This window comes from Pseudophryne corroboree, chromosome 1 (assembly GCF_028390025.1).
Source record: "Pseudophryne corroboree isolate aPseCor3 chromosome 1, aPseCor3.hap2, whole genome shotgun sequence".
Lineage (NCBI taxonomy): Eukaryota > Metazoa > Chordata > Amphibia > Anura > Myobatrachidae > Pseudophryne > Pseudophryne corroboree.
The window spans coordinates 11,344,930-11,366,601 of NC_086444.1; the positions used below are offsets into that span (position 1 = coordinate 11,344,930).

The following is a 21,672-nucleotide window of genomic DNA, read 5'->3' on the forward strand; positions in this document are numbered from 1 at the left end:
GGCGGTTATTGCAAGCCTGGACGAGGGGGATTACATGGTATCACTGGACATCAAGGATGCTTACCTGCATGTCCCCATTTACCATCCTCACCAGGAGTACCTCAGATTTGTGGTACAGGATTGTCATTACCAATTCCAGACGTTGCCGTTCGGTCTATCCACGGCTCCGAGGGTCTTTACCAAGGTCATGGCCGAAATGATGATACTCCTTCGAAAGAAGGGAGTTTTAATTATCCCGTACTTGGACGATCTCCTGATAAAGTCGAAGTCCAGAGAGCAGTTGTTGGTCGGGGTAGCACTATCTCGGGAAGTGCTACAACAGCACGGCTGGATTCTAAACATTCCAAAGTCACAGCTGGTCCCTACGACACGTCTGCTGTTCCTAGGGATGGTTCTGGACACAGAACAGAGAAAAATGTTTCTCCCGGAGGAGAAGGCCAAGGAGCTGTCATCTCTAGTCAGAGGCCTCCTAAAGCCAAAACAGGTGTCGGTGCATCACTGCACGCGGATCCTGGGAAAAATGGTAGCTTCCTACGAAGCGATTCCATTCGGCAGGTTTCATGCAAGAACTTTTCAGTGGGACCTGTTGGACAAGTGGTCCGGATCGCATCTTCAGATGCATCGTCTGATAACCCTGTCTCCAAGGACAAGGGTGTCTCTGCTGTGGTGGCTGCAGAGTGCTCAACTTCAAGAGGGCCGCAGATTCGGCATACAGGACTGGGTCCTAGTGACCACGGATGCCAGCCTTCGAGGCTGGGGAGCAGTCACACAGGGAAGAAACTTCCAAGGACTATGGTCAAGTCAGGAGACTTCCCTGCACATAAATATTCTGGAACTGAGGGCCATTTACAATGCCCTAAGTCAGGCAAAACCCCTGCTTCAAAACCAGCCGGTACTGATCCAGTCAGACAACATCACGGCGGTCGCCCATGTAAATCGACAGGGCGGCACGAGAAGCAGGACGGCAATGGCAGAAGCCACAAGGATTCTCCGATGGGCGGAAAATCACGTGTTAGCACGGTCAGCAGTGATCATTCCGGGAGTGGACAACTGGGAAGCAGACTTCCTCAGCAGGCACGACCTCCACCCGGGAGAGTGGGGACTTCATCCAGAAGTCTTTCAAATGATTGTAAACCGTTGGAAAAGGCCACAGGTGGACATGATGGCGTCCCGCCTAAACAAAAAGCTAGAAAAATATTGCGCCAGGTCGAGAGACCCGCAGGCGATAGCTGTGGACGCTCTAGTGACACCGTGGGTGTACCGATCGGTTTATGTGTTCCCTCCTCTTCCTCTCATACCAAAGGTACTGAGGATAATAAGGAGAAGAGGAGTAAGAACTATACTCATTGTTCCGGATTGGCCAAGAAGAGCTTGGTACCCGGAACTTCAAGAAATGATGTCAGAGGACCCTTGGCCTCTACCGCTCAGACAAGACCTGCTGCAGCAGGGGCCCTGTCTGTTCCAAGACTTACCGCGGCTGCGTTTGACGGCATGGCGGTTGAACACCGGATCCTGAAGGAAAAGGGCATTCCGGAGGAAGTCATTCCTACGCTGATTAAAGCTAGGAAAGAAGTAACCGCAAACCATTATCACCGCATATGGCGGAAATATGTTGCGTGGTGTGAGGCCAGGAAGGCCCCAACCGAGGAATTTCAGCTGGGCCGTTTCCTGCACTTCCTACAGTCAGGGGTGACTATGGGCCTTAAATTGGGTTCCATTAAGGTCCAGATTTCGGCTCTATCGATTTTCTTCCAGAGAGAACTGGCTTCACTACCTGAAGTTCAGACTTTTGTTAAGGGAGTGCTGCATATTCAGCCCCCTTTTGTGCCTCCAGTGGCACCTTGGGATCTCAACGTGGTGTTGGATTTCCTAAAGTCACATTGGTTTGAGCCACTGAAAACAGTGGATTTGAAATATCTCACGTGGAAAGTGGTCATGTTGTTGGCCTTGGCTTCGGCCAGGCGTGTATCAGAATTGGCGGCTTTGTCATGTAAAAGCCCTTATCTGATTTTCCATATGGATAGGGCAGAATTGAGGACTCGTCCCCAGTTTCTCCCCAAAGTGGTATCAGCTTTTCATCTGAACCAACCTATCATGGTGCCTGCGGCTACAAATGACTTGGAGGCTTCCAAGTTGTTGGACGTAGTCAGGGCCCTGAAAATCTATGTTTCCAGGACAGCTGGAGTCAGAAAGACTGACTCGCTCTTTATCCTGTATGCGCCCAACAAGTTGGGTGCACCTGCTTCAAAGCAGACTATTGCTCGCTGGATCTGTAGTACGATTCAGCTTGCACATTCTACGGCTGGACTGCCGCATCCTAAATCAGTAAAAGCCCATTCCACGAGGAAGGTGGGCTCTTCTTGGGCGGCTGCCCGAGGGGTCTCGGCTCTTCAACTTTGCCGAGCAGCTACTTGGTCGGGGTCAAACACGTTTGCTAAATTCTACAAGTTTGACACCCTGGCTGAGGAGGACCTTGAGTTTGCTCATTCGGTGCTGCAGAGTCATCCGCACTCTCCCGCCCGTTTGGGAGCTTTGGTATAATCCCCATGGTCCTTACGGAGTCCCCAGCATCCACTTAGGACGTTAGAGAAAATAAGAATGTACTCACCGGTAATTCTATTTCTCATAGTCCGTAGTGGATGCTGGGCGCCCATCCCAAGTGCGGATTGTCTGCAATACTTGTATTTAGTTATTGCTTAACTAAAGGGTTATTGTTGAGCCATCTGTTGAGAGGCTCAGTTGTTGTCATACTGTTAACTGGGTATTGTATCACGAGTTATACGGTGTGATTGGTGTGGCTGGTATGAGTCTTACCCGGGATTCAAAATCCTTCCTTATTGTGTCAGCTCTTCCGGGCACAGTATCCTAACTGAAGTCTGGAGGAGGGTCTTAGTGGGAGGAGCCAGTGCACACCAGTAGTCTAAAAGCTTTCTTTATAGTTGTGCCCATTCTCCTGCGGAGCCGCTAATCCCCATGGTCCTTACGGAGTCCCCAGCATCCACTACGGACTATGAGAAATAGAATTACCGGTGAGTAAATTCTTATTTTAGTGCACTGTACATACTTTAAAGTCAATGAGCTACATTATTCCTTTCACACATTAGTTGCGTCTGCATACACAAGTGTTCTAACACGTTCGTTTGCGTCTGTATAAACTATTTATTTTTTACTCTCTCCGTCTGATCACCATCTGTGTGTACAGTATGCAGTACAGGACTGTATATTAACATTACAGTCACTGACCGTTTGCCAGAGCTTGTACTGTAGATCAATCCGCCGCTAATCGATCTAAAGTACTGGATTAGTGGAGCATTAGCCACCCAGTGGTGGTGATGTGTATTGCATGCTGAGTATCTAGTCGTGCCTCAACGCGCCTGTCCGTGATTAAACTCAACAACGTAAGCTATCGCCTAGGTATGACTAAGCCTCCGTCTAGGCGTATAAACAGCCAAGAAAACGGAGGACCCATCTGTATGTAGAAAACAGCAGTATTTGCCCCAGGCATGTGTTTGGAGTACAAGTGTGTGTTCTTACTCCCCACAACAGTGTAAACATATCGCAGTGATACGGTAGAGTACACAGAGTGCAGTGAACGCGTAGACAGGACGTAGAGATAATCTGGAGATACAACATAGAAGTGAGCAGGGAACATTTACTAAACGGCGGCTGTTCAAGGCTAACCATTTTCTGCATTTTTGGCCAAAAAATGTGAAACTGCAATACAATACTTGGCACTACACTTCATAGTATTGCTGTTCTATATACTGCAATACAACAACTATATACTATGTTATGTGAATCACTGATACTGTAGATCCTTGTTCATTTTGATGGAAGTGGCTGCCGATGCCTGAATGGATGTCCACTTCTTGTGAAGCTTCCTCACACAGAATTTAGGGCCTCATTCAGACCAGATCGCACGCTAGCTTTTTTTGCAGCGGTGCAATCGGGTCTGAACTGCGCATGTGTATACACCGCAATGAGCAGGTGCGACGCACGCCGGGGATCGCCAGACAGCAACGGATTTTATGAAGAAAGCGATCACACCGGCTATAGAAAGATTGACAGGAAGAGGCCATTTGTGGGTGGCAACTGACCGTTTCCAGGGAGTGTCCGGGCGTGTCCATCCGTTCGGAAGGAGGTATTCTGATGTCAGCATCGGTCCGGTTCATCACAGCGGCTGATTAAGTCCCGGCCTGTGCAGAGACCCCTGCACACCGATTACCCCCTGTAGGCGGCGATTACCTGGTCGCAGCAGTGCAAAAATTGTCTGCTTGAAACCAGGTCTGAATGAGGGCCTTATAGCACTATGTAAGAGTAATTAGATTCTGATTTGCTTTATTCCCTTTTTGTTTATTGAGACTGCTAGTAACCTGTATATCTTTTCTAAAATTCTTTATATTCGTTGTAATCTTTTTACCCTTGTAAACCCGAAGATATTTCTTAATTATAATAAAAACATAATTTAGTTCTGATTGCTGTGTTCTTGAACCCAAGCCAAGTGAAGTACATGTTACCTATTTTTTCATGAGATATTGAGATTGGTGGTTACAGGTAAAGCTAAAGACGCCTGAAACGTCCATAATACGTTGAAAAGTATTTGCTGGTGGCGGCGTTGATTCGCACGGCACTGGCACAACTCTCGGATTTGTGTATCCGGAGAGTGGGGCGGCCGGGGTCCGTGACACCTGGCGTTACACTTCACAGTATTGCTGTTCTATATACTGCAATACAACACCTGGCGTTACACTTCACAGTATTGCTGTTCTATACACTGCAATACAACACCTGGCGTTACACTTCTTAGTATTGCTGTTCTATTTACTGCAATATAACACCTGGCGTTACACTTCATAGTATTGCTGTTCTATATAGTGCAATACAACACCTGGCGTTACACTTCATAGCACTGCTGTTCTATATACTGCAATACAACACCTGGCGTTACACTTCATAGTATTGCTGTTCTATATACTGCAATACAACACCTGGCGTTACACTTCATAGTATTGCTGTTCTATATACTGCAATACAACACCTGGCGTTACACTTCATAGCATTGCTGATCTATATACTGCAATACAACACCTGGCGTTACACTTCATAGTATTGCTGTTCTATATAGTGCAATACAACACCTGGCGTTACACTTCATAGTATTGCTGTTCTATATAGTGCAATATAACACCTGGCGTTATACTTCATAGCATTGCTGTTCTATATAGTGCAATACAACACCTGGCGTTACACTTCATAGTATTGCTGATCTATATACTGCAATACAACACCTGGCGCTACACTTCATAGCATTGGTGTTCTATATACTGCAATACAGCACCTGGCGTTACACTTCATAGCATTGCTGCTCTATGGGGGTCATTCCGAGTTGTTCGCTCGCAAGCGGATTTTAGCAGATTTGCTCATGCTAAGCCGCCGCCTACTGGGAGTGAATCTTAGCATCTTAAAATTGCGAACGATGTATTCGCAATATTGCGATTACACACCTCGTAGCAGTTTCTGAGTAGCTCCAGACTTACTCGGCATCTGCGATCATTTCAGTGCTTGTCGTTCCTGGTTTGACGTCACAAACACACCCAGCGGGGGTCATTCCGAGTTGTTCGCTCGGTAAAAATCTTCGCATCGCAGCGATTTTCCGCTTAATGCGCAATGTTTGCACTGCGACTGCGCCAAGTAAATTTGCTATGCACTTAGGAATTTTACTCACGGCTTTTTCATCGTTCTGGCGATCGTAATGTGATTGACAGGAAATGGGTGTTACTGGGCAGAAACAGGCCGTTTTATGGGCGTGTGGGAAAAAACGCTACCGTTTCCGGAAAAAACGCAGGAGTGGCCGGAGAAACGGAAGAGTGTCTGGGCGAATGCTGGGTGTGTTTGTGACGTCAAACCAGGAACGACAAGCACTGAAAAGATCGCAGATGCCGAGTAAGTCTGGAGCTACTCAGAAACTGCTACGAGGTGTGTAATCGCAATATTGCGAATACATCGTTCGCAATTTTAAGATGCTAAGATTCACTCCCAGTAGGCGGCGGCTTAGCATGAGCAAATCTGCTAAAATCCGCTTGCGAGCCAACAACTCGGAATGACCCCCAGCATTCACCCAGACACTCCCCCATTTCTTCAGACACTCCCGCGTTTCTCCCAGAAACGCCAGCGTTTTTTCCCACACGCCCATAAAACGGCCTGTTTCCGCCCAGTAACACCCATTTCCTGTCAATCACATTACGATCGCCAGAACGATGAAAAAGCCGTGAGTAAAATTCCTAAGTGCATAGCAAATTTACTTGGCGCAGTCGCAGTGCGGACATTGCGCATGCGCATTAAGCGGAAAATCGCTGCGATGCGAAGATTTTTGCAGAGCGAACAACTCGGAATGACCCCCTATATACTGCAATACAACACTTGGCGCTACACTTCCTAGCATTGCTGATCTATATACTACAATACAACACCTGGCGTTACACTTCACAGTATTGCTGTTCTATATAGTGCAATACAACACCTGGCGTTACACTTTATAGTATTGCTGATCTATATACTGCAATACAACACTTGGCGTTACACTTCATAGCATTGCTGTTCTATATAGTGCAATACAACACTTGGCATTACACTTCATAGCATTGCTGATCTATATACTGCAATACAACACCTGGCGTTACACTTCATAGCATTGCTGCTCTATATACTGCAATACAACACCTGGTGTTACACTTCATAGCACTGCTGCTCTATATACTGCAATACAACACATGGCGTTACACTTCATAGCATTGCTGTTCTATATACTGCAATACAACACCTGGCGTTACACTTCATAGTATTGCTGTTCTATATACTGCAATACAACACCTGGCGTTACACTTCATAGCACTGCTGTTCTATATACTGCAATACAACACCTGGCGTTACACTTCATAGTATTGCTGCTCTATATCCTGCAATACAACACCTGGCGTTACACTTCATAGCATTGCTGTTCTATATACTGCAATACAACACCTGGCGTTACACTTCATAGCACTGCTGTTCTATATACTGCAATACAACACCTGGCGTTACACTTCATAGTATTGCTGCTCTATATCCTGCAATACAACACCTGGCGTTACACTTCATAGCACTGCTGATCTATATACTGCAATACAGCACCTGGCGTTACACTTCATAGCATTGCTGTTCTATATACTGCAATACAACACCTGGCGTTACACTTCATAGCATTGCTGTTCTATATACTGCAATACAACACCTGGCGTTACACTTCATAGCATTGGTGATCTATATAGTGCAATACAGCACCTGGCGTTACACTTCATAATATTGCTGATCTATATACTGCAATACAACACCTGGCGCTACACTTCATTGCATTGGTGTTCTATATACTGCAATAGAACACCTGGCGTTACACTTCATAGCATTGCTGTTCTATATAGTGCAATACAACACCTGGCGTTACACTTCATAATATTGCTGATCTATATACTGCAATACAACACCTGGCGCTACACTTTATAGCATTGCTGCTCTATATACTGCAATACAACACCTGGTGCTACACTTCATAGTACTGCTGTTCTATATACTGCAATACAGCACCTGGCGTTACACTTCATAGCACTGCTGTTCTATATACTGCAATACAGCACCTGGCGCTACACTTCATAGCACTGCTGATCTATATACTGCGGGTAAAAACACTGAAGTCAGTCTGCTTTGTTTCAGTAAATAAGCCCCGCAGTGTAGATAGGACAGAGCTGCAATAGCCTGCAGATAGGAGAGATGGGGGATACAGTACAGCATCATAGCAGTCATATTACCCTGTTTTTGTATACAATATAATAATGCAGGGTCATATACATAATAGAGAACAGTCACTAAATACTTATTAATGAAAGCAAAATTAGATACCAACCCCTCTGCTTGCGTCGTTTTCCCTTCACACAACACGTGGGAATTCTCCTTCCTGCCACACTGCATATGGGAACGCCAATGTATAACGTGACGTATATAATGATGTGTACGATATAAGTAGTGTAAGATGCAGGAAACCTACGCAGACCCTCATCATCACCAGCCGCAGCGATAAAGACTGCCGGAACATTCTATAATGTGTCTGATCGCTTCAACACAACTTATATATTAATGACAGTAATCATAATAATCAGCAAGATTAATGTTTTATATAATGAGGTCAGAGAGGAGATTAATGTCAGGAACGTAACAAATAGTTCTGTAACGTTGTATTGTATATGAAAGGTGACACGGACAGTTGTGTATTGTGTCATCACCTTCCGGATACTGCAGGTTGTGTAATTACAAAAGGACTTTTATGTAGTGATTAGATTTACATATAATTTGTTCTTTAAAGTGCAAATATTCCCGTCCTTATCTGAAGTTATTAAGCAAATGCTATTGCAGAGTAATTATCTGTTCAATTCTTTGTTTCATGGCTAAATCTCTTTCCCTCCACAGCGACATCACAAACCGCCAGCGACAACCCATTGACGCAGTTTTACCGTCACAGATATAGGACAAGCGATGATGTCAGAGAAACATAGAATGTGACGGCAGATAAGAACCACTCGGCCCATTTAGTTTTTTAATTCATTAGGCAATCGCAAACCCTTCTGAACCTTATTTCTGTGTAAGGATATCCTTATGTCTATCCCATGCATGTTACATTCCTCTACTGACGTACCCTCTACCACCTCTGATGGGAGGCTATTCCACTTGTCCACTACCCTTTCTGTGAAGTTATTTTTTCTCAAATTTCCCCTGAACCTCCCTCCATTTTCACTGTATGTTCCTGAGTTCTAATATTTCTCTCCATGTGAGGAATGTCTCCCTCCTGTACCCTAATAATACCCCTGATATATGTGACAGTCTCTATCATGTCCTCCATTTCCCTTCTCTGCCCCACACTATAATGAGATTTCATAGTCTTTCTGGGTATGTTGTGTGATGTAGGCCATGCACCATGTTAGTTGCCCTTCTTTGTACAGTCTCTAATGTATTTATATCCTTCTGAAGATATGGCCTCCAGAACTGGACACAGTATTCTAGATGAGGCCGTACCAATGACCTATACAGTGGCATTATTACTTCTTTCTGCTGCTGATTCCTCTCCCAATGCACCAAGCATCTGACTAGCCTTCCTCATTGCTTTGTTACATTGCTTACCTGCCTTTAAGTCACCTGAAATAGTGACTCCTAGATCCCTCTCCTCCTCAGTAGTTCCCAGTATAGTGCCATTAATACTATATTTATCCTTTATGTCACCTAAGATAGTGACTCCTAGATCCCTTTCCTCCTCAGTAGTTCCCAGTATAGTGCCATTAATACTATATTTATCCTTTGTCACCTGAAATAGTGACTCCTAGATCCCTTTCCTCCTCAGTAGTTCCCAGTATAGTGCCATTAATACTATATTTATCCTTTATATCACCTGAAATAGTGACTCCTAGATCCCTTTCCTCCTCAGTAGTTTCCAGTATATTGCCATTAATACTATATTTATCCTTTATGTCACCTGAGATAGTGACTCCTAGATCCCTTTCCTCCTCAGTAGTTTCCAGTATAGTGCCATTAATACTATATTTATCCTTTATGTCACCTGAGATAGTGACTCCTAGATCCCTTTCCTCCTCAGTAGTCCCCAGTATAGTGCCATTAATACTATATTTATCCTTTATGTCACCTGAGATAGTGACTCCTAGATCCCTTTCCTCCTCAGTAGTTCCCAGTATAGTGCTATTACTACTATATTTATCCTTTATGTCACCTGAAATATTGACTCCTAGATCCCTTTCCTCCTCAGTAGTTTCCAGTATAGTGCCATTAATACTATATTTATCCTTTATGTCACCTGAAATAGTGACTCCTAGATCCCTTTCCTCCTCAGTAGTTCCCAGTATAGTGCCATTATTACTATATTTATCCTTTATGTCACCTGAAATAGTGACTCCTAGATCCCTTTCCTCCTCAGTAGTTTCCAGTATAGCGCCATTAATACTATATTTATCCTTTATGTCACCTGAAATAGTGACTCCTAGATCCCTTTCCTCCTCAGTAGCTCCCAGTATAGCGCCATTAATATTATATTTATCCTTTATGTCACCTGAAATAGTGACTCCTAGATCCCTTTCCTCCTCAGTAGTTTCCAGTATAGCGCCATTAATACTATATTTATCCTTTATGTCACCTGAGATAGTGACTCCTAGATCCCTTTCCTCCTCAGTAGTTTCCAGTATAGTGCCATTAATACTATATTTATCCTTTATATCACCTGAAATAGTGACATCTAGATCCCTTTCCTCCTCAGTAGTTCCCAGTATAGTGCCATTAATACTATATTTATCCTTTATGTCACCTGAGATAGTGACTCCTAGATCCCTTTCCTCCTCAGTAGTTCCCAGTATAGTGCCATTAATACTATATTTATCCTTTATGTCACCTGAAATAGTGACTCCTAGATCCCTTTCCTCCTCAGTAGTTTCCAGTATACTGCCATTAATATTATATTTATCCTTTATGTCACCTGAAATAGTGACTCCTAGATCCCTTTCCTCCTCAGTAGTTCCCAGTATAGTGCCATTATTACTTATATTTATCCTTTGTGTCACCTGAAATAGTGACTCCTAGATCCCTTTCCTCCTCAGTAGTTTCCAGTATAGCGCCATTAATACTATATTTATCCTTTACTGTATGTCACCTGAGATAGTGACTCCTAGATCCCTTTCCTCCTCAGTAGTTTCCAGTATGGTGCCATTAATACTATATTTATCCTTTATGTCACCTGGAATAGGGACTCCTAGATCCCTTTCCTCCTCAGTAGTTCCCAGTATAGTGCCATTAATACTATATTTATCCTTTATGTCACCTGAAATAGTGACTCCTAGATCCCTTTCCTCCTCAGTAGTTCCCAGTATAGTGCCATTAATACTTATATTTATCCTTTATATCACCTGAAATAGTGACTCCTAAGATCCCTTTCCTCCTCAATAGTTTCCAGTATAGCGCCATTAATACTATATTTATCCTTTAATGTATGTCACCTGAGATAGTGACTCCTAGATCCCTTTCCTCCTCAGTAGTTTCCAGTATGGTGCCATTAATACTATATTTATCCTTTATGTCACCTGGAATAGGGACTCCTAGATCCCTTTCCTCCTCAGTAGTTCCCAGTATAGTGCCATTAATACTATATTTATCCTTTATGTCACCTGAAATAGTGACTCCTAGATCCCTTTCCTCCTCAGTAGTTCCCAGTATAGTGCCATTAATACTTATATTTATCCTTTGTGTCACCTGAAATAGTGACTCCTAGATCCCTTTCCTCCTCAGTAGTTCCCAGTATAGCACCATTAATACTATATTTATCCTTTATGTCACCTGAAATAGTGACTCCTAGATCCCTTTCCTCCTCAGTAGTTCCCAGTATAGTGCCATTAATACTATATTTATCCTTTATATCACCTGAAATAGTGACTCCTAGATCCCTTTCCTCCTCAGTAGTTCCCAGTATAGTGCCATTATACTATATTTATCCTTTATGTCACCTGAAATAGTGACTCCTAGATCCCTTTCCTCCTCAGTAGTTTCCAGTATAGCGCCATTAATACTATATTTATCCTTTACTGTATGTCACCTGAGATAGTGACTCCTAGATCCCTTTCCTCCTAGGTAGTTTCCAGGATGGTGCCATTAATACTATATTTATCCTTTATGTCACCTGGAATAGGGACTCCTAGATCCCTTTCCTCCTCAGTAGTTCCCAGTATAGTGCCATTAATACTATATTTATCCTTTATGTCACCTGAAATAGTGACTCCTAGATCCCTTTCCTCCTCAGTAGTTCCCAGTATAGTGCCATTAATACTATATTTATCCTTTATATCACCTGAAATAGTGACTCCTAGATCCCTTTCCTCCTCAGTAGTTTCCAGTATAGCGCCATTAATACTATATTTATCCTTTACTGTATGTCACCTGAGATAGTGACTCCTAGATCCCTTTCCTCCTCAGTAGTTTCCAGTATGGTGCCATTAATACTATATTTATCCTTTATGTCACCTGGAATAGGGACTCCTAGATCCCTTTCCTCCTCAGTAGTTCCCAGTATAGTGCCATTAATACTATATTTATCCTTTATGTCACCTGAAATAGTGACTCCTAGATCCCTTTCCTCCTCAGTAGTTCCCAGTATAGTGCCATTAATACTTATATTTATCCTTTGTGTCACCTGAAATAGTGACTCCTAGATCCCTTTCCTCCTCAGTAGTTCCCAGTATAGCACCATTAATACTATATTTATCCTTTATGTCACCTGAAATAGTGACTCCTAGATCCCTTTCCTCCTCAGTAGTTCCCAGTATAGTGCCATTAATACTATATTTATCCTTTATATCACCTGAAATAGTGACTCCTAGATCCCTTTCCTCCTCAGTAGTTCCCAGTATAGTGCCATTATACTATATTTATCCTTTATGTCACCTGAAATAGTGACTCCTAGATCCCTTTCCTCCTCAGTAGTTTCCAGTATAGCGCCATTAATACTATATTTATCCTTTACTGTATGTCACCTGAGATAGTGACTCCTAGATCCCTTTCCTCCTCAGTAGTTTCCAGTATGGTGCCATTAATACTATATTTATCCTTTATGTCACCTGGAATAGGGACTCCTAGATCCCTTTCCTCCTCAGTAGTTCCCAGTATAGTGCCATTAATACTATATTTATCCTTTATGTGGTCACCTGAGATAGTGACTCCTAGATCCCTTTCCTCCTCAGTAGTTCCAGTATAGTACCATTAATACTATATGTATCCTTTATGTCACCTGGAATAGTGACTCCTAGATCCCTTTCCTCCTCAGTAGTTACCAGTATAGCGCCATTAATACTATATTTATCCTTTATATCACCTGAAATAGTGACGTCTAGATCCCTTTCCTCCTCAGTAGTTTCCAGTATAGTGTCATTAATACTATATTTATCCTTTATGTCACCTGAAATAGTGACTCCTAGATCCCTTTCCTCCTCAGTAGTTCCCAGTATAGTGCCATTAATACTATATTTATCCTTTATGTCACCTGAAATAGTGACTCCTAGATCCCTTTCCTCCTCAGTAGTTTCCAGTATAGCGCCATTAATACTATATTTATCCTTTATGTTACCTAAGATATTGACTCCTAGATCCCTTTCCTCCTCAGTAGTTCCCAGTATAATGCCATTAATACTATATTTATCCTTTATGTCACCTGAGATAGTGACTCCTAGATCCCTTTTCTCCTCAGTAGTTTCCAGTATGGTGCCATTAATACTATATTTATCCTTTATGTCACCTGGAATAGTGACTCCTAGATCCCTTTCCTCCTCAGTAGTTCCCAGTATAATGCCATTAATACTATATTTATCCTTTATGTCACCTGATATAGAGACTCCTAGATCCCCTTCCTCCTCAGTAGTTCCAGTATAGTGCCATTAATACTATATTTATCCTTTATGTCACCTGAAATAGTGTCTCCTAGATCCCTTTCCTCCTCAGTAGGTGCCATTCATACTATATTTATCCTTTACTGTATGTCACCTGAGATAGTGACTCCTAGATCCCTTTCCTCATCAGTAGTTTCCAGTATGGTGCCATTAATACTCTATTTATCCTTCATGTCACCTAAAATAGTGACTCCTAGATTCCTTTCCTCATCAGTAGTTTCCAGTATGGTGCCATTAATACTCTATTTATCCTTCATGTCACCTAAAATAGTGACTCCTAGATCCCTTTCCTCCTCAGTAGTTCCCAGTATAGTGCCATTAATACTATATTTATCCTTTATGTCACCTGAAATAGTGACTCCTAGATCCCTTTCCTCCTCAGTAGTTTCCAGTATAGTGCCATTAATACTATATTTATCCTTTACTGTATGTCACCTGAGATAGTGACTCCTAGATCCCTTTCCTCATCAGTAGTTTCCAGTATGGTGCCATTAATACTCTATTTATCCTTCATGTCACCTGGAATAGTGACTCCTAGATCCCTTTCATCCTCAGTAGTTCCCAGTATAGTGCCATTAATACTATATTTATCCTTTATGTCACCTGAAATAGTGACTCCTAGATCCCTTTCCTCCTCAGTAGGTTCCAGTATAGCGCCATTAATAATATATTTATCCTTTATGTTACCTAAGATATTTGACTCCTAGATCCCTTTCCTCCTCAGTAGTTCCCAGTATAATGCCATTAATACTATATTTATCCTTTATGTCACCTGATATAGTGACTCCTAGATCCCTTTCCTCCTCGGTAGTTTCCAGTATGGTGCCATTAATACTATATTTATCCTTTATGTCACCTGGAATAGTGACTCCTAGATCCCTTTCCTCCTCAGTAGTTCCCAGTATAGTGCCATTAATACTATATTTATCCTTTATGTCACCTGAAATAGTGACTCCTAGATCCCTTTCCTCCTCAGTAGTTTCCAGTATAGTGCCATTAATACTATATTTATCCTTTATGTGGTCACCTGAGATAGTGACTCCTAGATCCCTTTCCTCCTCAGTAGTTCCAGTATAGTGCCATTAATACTATATTTATCCTTTATGTCACCTAAAATAGTGTCTCCTAGATCCCTTTCCTCATCAGTAGTTCCCAGTATACTGCCATTAATACTATATTTATCCTCTATGTCACCTGAAATAGTGAGTCCTAGATCCCTTTCCTCCTCAGTAGTTCCCAGTATAGTGCCATTAATACTATATTTATCCTTTATGTCACCTGGAATAGTGACTCCTAGATCCCTTTCCTCCTCAGTAGTTTCCAGTATTGTGCCATTAATACTATATTTATCCTTTATGTCACCTGAAATAGTGACTCCTAGATCCCTTTCCTCCTCAGTAGTTCCCAGTATAGTGCCATTAATACTTATATTTATCCGTTGTGTCACCTGAAATAGTGACTCCTAGATCCCTTTCCTCCTAAGTAGTTTCCAGTATAGTGCCATTAATACTATATTTATCCTTTACTGTATGTCACCTGAGATAGTGACTCCTAGATCCCTTTCCTCATCAGTAGTTTCCAGTATGGTGCCATTAATACTCTATTTATCCTTCATGTCACCTGGAATAGTGACTCCTAGATCCTTTTCCTCCTCAGTAGTTCCCAGTATAGTGCCATTAATACTATATTTATGCTTTATGTCACCTGACATAGTGACTCCTAGATCCCTTTCCTCCTCAGTAGTTCCCAGTATAGCGCCATTAATACTATATTTATCCTTTATGTTACCTAAGATATTGACTCCTAGATCCCTTTCCTCCTCAGTAGTTCCGAGTATAATGCCATTAATACTATATTTATCCTTTATGTCACCTGATATAGTGACTCTTAGATCCCTTTCCTCCTCAGTAGTTTCCAGTATGGTGCCATTAATACTATATTTATCCTTTATGTCACCTGGAATAGTGACTCCTAGATCCCTTTCCTCCTCAGTAGTTCCCAGTATAGTGCCATTAATACTATATTTATCCTTTATGTCACCTGAAATAGTGACTCCTAGATCCCTTTCCTCCTCAGTAGTTTCCAGTATAGTGCCAATAATACTATATTTATCCTTTATGTCACCTGAAATAGTGACTCCTAGATCCCTTTCCTCCTCAGTAGTTCCCAGTATAGTGCCATTAATACTTATATTTATCCTTTGTGTCAAAGTATAGCGTTATTAATACTGTAGGGTGATTCAAGTGTCGCTGTACACCCTTTTGTTTCAGAAACTGTACAGGAAATGGGAAAACTGACTTAGATTCAAGATGGCCGATTTTAACATGGCGCCCATGTTCAGTACATAAAAGCTAGCCCACCTCACCCATACCTTACTACAGTGTTCAGTTTTCCCATTACCTGCACAGTTTTTGAAACAAAAGGGTGTCTGTACACTTACAGCCCACCGCAAGCGTATCCCGGTGCTCATTCAGAGTTGTTCGCTCGTTGCCGATTTTCGCTATGCTGCGATTTGTTGCTAACTGCGCATGTGAATGGTATGCAGTGCGCATGCGCTAAGTAATTTAACACAAAACTTAGTAGATTTGCTGGTGTTCGAGCGACGATTTTCAGTCGCACTGCTGATCGGTGAGCATTTCTGGGTGGTAACTGAGCGTTTTCCGGGAGTGTGCTAAAAAACGCAGGCATGTCAGGGAAAAACGCGGGAGTGTCTGGAGAAATGGGGGAGGGGCTGGCCGAACGCAGGGCGTGTGTGTGACGTCAAACCAGGAACTAAACGGACTGAGGTGATCGCAGTGTAGGAGTAGGTCTGGAGCTACTCAGAAACTACAGGGAATTATTTAGTAGCAGTTCTGCTAATGTTTCGTTCACTATTCTGCTAAGCTAAGATACACTCCCAGAGGGCGGCGGCCTAGCGTGTGCAATGCTGCTAAAAGCAGCTAGCGAGCCAACAACTCGGAATGACCCTCATGCCTGACACTGACCTGTGTGATACACCCTACAGTCACACCCCGCAGCCCAGTATAACTATTACCCCACCATGCCCGGCACTGCCCTGTGTGTGATACACCCTACAGCCACACCCCAGTATAACTATTACCCCACCATGCCCGGCACTGCCCTGTGTGTAATACACACTACAGCCACACCCCAGTATAACTATTACCCCACCATGCCCGGCACTGCCCTGTGTGTGATACACCCTACAGCCACACCCCAGTATAACTATTACCCCACCATGCCCGGCACTGCCCTGTGTGTGATACACACTACAGCCACACCCCGCAGCCCTGTATAACTATTACCCCACCATGCCCGATACTGCCCTGTGTGTGATACACCCTACAGCCACACCCCGCAGCCCAGTATAACTATTACCCCACCATGCCCGATACTGCCCTGTGTGTGATACACCCTACAGCCACACCCCGCAGCCCAGTATAACTATTACCCCACCATGCCCGATACTGCCCTGTGTGTGATACACCCTACAGCCACACCCCGCAGCCCAGTATAACTATTACCCCACCATGCCCGACACTGCCCTGTGTGTGATACACCCTACAGTCACACCCCGCAGCCCAGTATAACTATTACCCCACCATGCCCGGTACTGCCCTGTGTGTGATACACCCTACAGCCACACCCTGCAGCCCAGTATAACTATTACCCCACCATGCCCGGTACTGCCCTGTGTGTGATACACCCTACAGTCACACCCCAGTATATCTATTACCCCACCATGCCCGGCACTGTCCTGTGTGTGATACACCCTACAGCCGGACCCCACAGCCCAGTATAACTATTACCCCACCATGCCCGGCACTGCCCTGTGTGTGATACACCCTACAGCCGGGACCCCGCAGCCCAGTATAACTATTACCCCACCATGCCCGGTACTGCCCTGTGTGTGATACACCCTACAGTCACACCCCGCAGCCCAGTATAACTATTACCCCACCATGCCCGGCACTGTCCTGTGTGTGATACACCCTACAGCCACACCCCAGTATAACTATTACCCCACCATGCCCGGTACTGCCCTGTGTGTGATACACCCTACAGCCACACCCCAGTATAACTATTACCCCACCATGCCCGATACTGCCCTGTGTGTGATACACCCTACAGCCACACCCCGCAGCCCAGTATAACTATTACCCCACCATGCCCGATACTGCCCTGTGTGTGATACACCCTACAGCCCAGTATAACTATTACCCCACCATGCCCGACACTGTCCTGTGTGTGATACACCCTACAGTCACACCCCGCAGCCCAGTAAAACTATTACCCCACCATGCCCGGTACTGCCCTGTGTGTGATACACCCTACAGTCACACCCCAGTATAACTATTACCCCACCATGCCCGGCACTGTCCTGTGTGTGATACACCCTACAGCCGGACCCCACAGCCCAGTATAACTATTACCCCACCATGCCCGGCACTGCCCTGTGTGTGATACACCCTACAGCCGGGACCCCGCAGCCCAGTATAACTATTACCCCACCATGCCCGGTACTGCCCTGTGTGTGATACACCCTACAGCCACACCCTGCAGCCCAGTATAACTATTACCCCACCATGCCCGGCACTGTCCTGTGTGTGATACACCCTACAGCCACACCCCGCAGCCCAGTATAACTATTACCCCACCATGCCCGGCACTGCCCTGTGTGTGATACACCCTACAGTCACACCCCGCAGCCCAGTATAACTATTACCCCACCATGCCCGATACTGCCCTGTGTGTGATACACCCTACAGCCACACCCCGCAGCCCAGTATAACTATTACCCCACCATGCCCGGCACTGCCCTGTGTGTGATACACCCTACAGTCACACCCCAGTATAACTATTACCCCACCATGCCCGGTACTGCCCTGTGTGTGATACACCCTACAGCCACACCCCGCAGCCCAGTATAACTATTACCCCACCATGCCCGGCACTGCCCTGTGTGTGATACACCCTACAGCCACACCCCGCAGCCCAGTATAACTATTACCCCACCATGCCCGGCACTGCCCTGTGTGTGATACACCCTACAGTCACACCCCAGTATAACTATTACCCCACCATGCCTGATACTGCCCTGTGTGTGATACACCCTACAGTCACACCCCGCAGCCCAGTATAACTATTACCCCACCATGCCCGGCACTGCCCTGTGTGTGATACACCCTACAGCCACACCCCGCAGCCCAGTATAACTATTACCCCACCATGCCCGGCACTGCCCTGTGTGTGATACACCCTACAGTCACACCCCAGTATAACTATTACCCCACCATGCCTGATACTGCCCTGTGTGTGATACACCCTACAGTCACACCCCGCAGCCCAGTATAACTATTACCCCACCATGCCCGGTACTGCCCTGTGTGTGATACACCCTACAGTCACACCCCGCAGCCCAGTATAACTATTACCCCACCATGCCCGATACTGCCCTGTGTGTGATACACCCTACAGTCACACCCCGCAGCCCAGTATAACTATTACCCCACCATGCCCGGCACTGTCCTGTGTGTGATACACCCTACAGCCACACCCCGCAGCCCAGTATAACTATTACCCCACCATGCCCGGCACTGCCCTGTGTGTGATACACCCTACAGCCACACCCCGCAGCCCAGTATAACTATTACCCCACCATGCCCGGCATTGCCCTGCGTGTGACACTCCGTATGTATGATGTGTATCAGTATATTAGTCACAGGGAGTGGAATACAGATAGACGGGAGCAGACACATAACAGCCCAGACTGATATAACACAATGACTCTCAGCAACATGGATGGAAAGATGAGACAGAATGGTCGCAGCCCCGATAGCGTCCTGCTGGTTGCCGCTGATACGGCGTATACACAATAATACAGTATGTCCCATATAGCGCAGGTGGTGGGACGCTCGCTGTCTCTGATGATTGCACATCCGCTGACTGTAAGAACTGACAGACAGGACTTGGAACCATAGCTGCGCTGCGGACGGATCTTGTGGCCCTTATCGTTGCGCGCGTTCTGCGGCGGAGCGCACACAGACATACGCTGTACGTAACGCAGTCGCATCTCCACATGCAGCGGATTACTGGGGAGGGAGTAACGAGGCAGGCGCACACAATGATGGTGCAGAGAACCATCCGATGTTCTGCACCAAGAACACGGCTGTCGCAAGTGCGCACTGATAATGGTGACGCTACGAAACCAAACACGTGCAGCCACAGACACGCATAAGCCGGCACACAGGAGGATAGACACATATAGTTCCGTACACAACTCCCGCCGACTTACGCACAATGGGGGTCATTCCGACCCGATCACTCGCTGCAGTTGTTCGCTGCGTAGTGATCAGTGAAAAAAAAACAGCTAATCTGCGCATGCGTATGCACCGCAATGCGCACGCGCGTCGTACGGGTACGAAGTCCTTTGTGGTTTTGCACAGGTTCTAGCGACGATTCCAATCGCACAGCCGAACGCAAGGAGATTGACAGGAAGTGGGAGTTTCTGGGTGTCAACTGACCGTTTTCTGGGAGCGTGTGGCTGGGCGGGTATCTGACGTCATTACCGTGTCACTCGTCGCAGCAATCATCGCACAGAATAAGTAACTACAGGGCTGGTCTTGTTCTGCACAAAATGTGTTTGCAGGCGCTCGGCTGCACAGGCGTTCACACTCCTGCAAAGCGAAAATACACTCCCCCGTGGGCGGCGACTATGCGTTTGCACGGCTGCTAAAACTAGCTAGCGAGCGATTAACTCGGAATGAGGGCCAATACCCCTGAACGTTTGGCTGAGGACGAGCCACAAAGCTTCCGTTGTACAGAAATTTCCAGCTGCAGCAGGTGATGCAATGAGGACGGAGTCCAGGCCCTGCCACACATGGATAATTCTATCTATCTATCCACATACACACATAGGTCTCAGCCACTACGCGCAGCGGCAGCGGCTGAGGAACAATAACAGAGGGGCGGCACTTCCACCGTCACATGATATTTATCAATAACAAGCACATCAGCAGCCAGATGCCGGCGCAGCGCTGAGTACAGGGCTGTGTGATCAGACTGCCGGCGTTATGTGTATTACAGGCCCCACCAGTAACACAGAGCAGCCCTGAATAACAACACAGCACAGACAGGCAGAATAACCCCGCGCAGCCCCAGGTGAGGGCATTAGGAAGCGGCAGCCATTACTAGGAATAACCCCTGCACCGCCAGACCTCAGACTATTATAGCAGCACATCCTCACAGCATTCCCAAAGCAAGGCCCCTCCGAACGTCACACGGGGGGAGCGTGGGAACGACACAGGACTGCTCCTATAGCACAGATACAGCATCACACAGGGACATCTTACCACACACAGCTCACTACTCCGAGCCAGCACCACGCTTACCCCACTGCCCTATGTCCCCATAGCACATCTCTCCCTCCCCGACACCCCCCCTGTGTCCCCATAGCACATCTCTCCCTCCCCGACACCCCCGTGTCCCCATAGCACATCTCTCCCTCCCCGACACCCCCCTGTGTACCCATAGCACATCTCTCCCTCCCCGACACCCCCCCCTGTGTCCCCATAGCACATCTCTCCCTCCCCGACACCCCCCTGTGTCCCCATAGCACATCTCTCCCTCCCCGACACCCCCCCTGTGTCCCCATAGCACATCTCTCCCTCCCCGACACCCCCCTGTGCCCCTCTCCCCATCACCCCCCCCCCCTGTGCCCCTATCCCCGACACCCCCTCTGTGCCCCTATCCCCGGCACCCCCGTGCCCCTACCCCCATCCCTGACACCCCCTGTCCTCATCTCACCATCCCCGAAACACCCGTGCCCCTATCCCCATCCCTCCATCCCTGACAACCCCTGTGCCCCTATCCCCATCCCTGACACCCCCTGTGCCCCTATACCCATCCCCGACACCCCCCTCTGTGCCCCAATCCCCATCCCCGACACCCCCTGTCCTCATCTCTCCATCCCCGACACCCCCCTCTGTGCCCCTAATCCCATCCCCGACACCCCCTGTCCTCATCTCTCCATCCCCGACACCCCCCTCTGTGCCCCTAATCCCATCCCCGACACCCCCTGTCCTCATCTCTCCATCCCCGACACCCCCTGTCCTCATCTCTCCATCCCTAACACCCCCTGTCCTCATTTCTCCATCCC

The 21,672-nt window shown here is 46.0% G+C and overlaps 1 protein-coding gene across 2 annotated transcripts in view; it reads right to left on the reverse strand.

The window, feature by feature from the left end:
* Window positions 1-21,672, reverse strand: part of FAM219A (family with sequence similarity 219 member A) — a 165,314-nt gene that overhangs the window by 142,581 nt on the left and 1,061 nt on the right. The gene's annotated exons all lie outside the window — the stretch shown is intronic.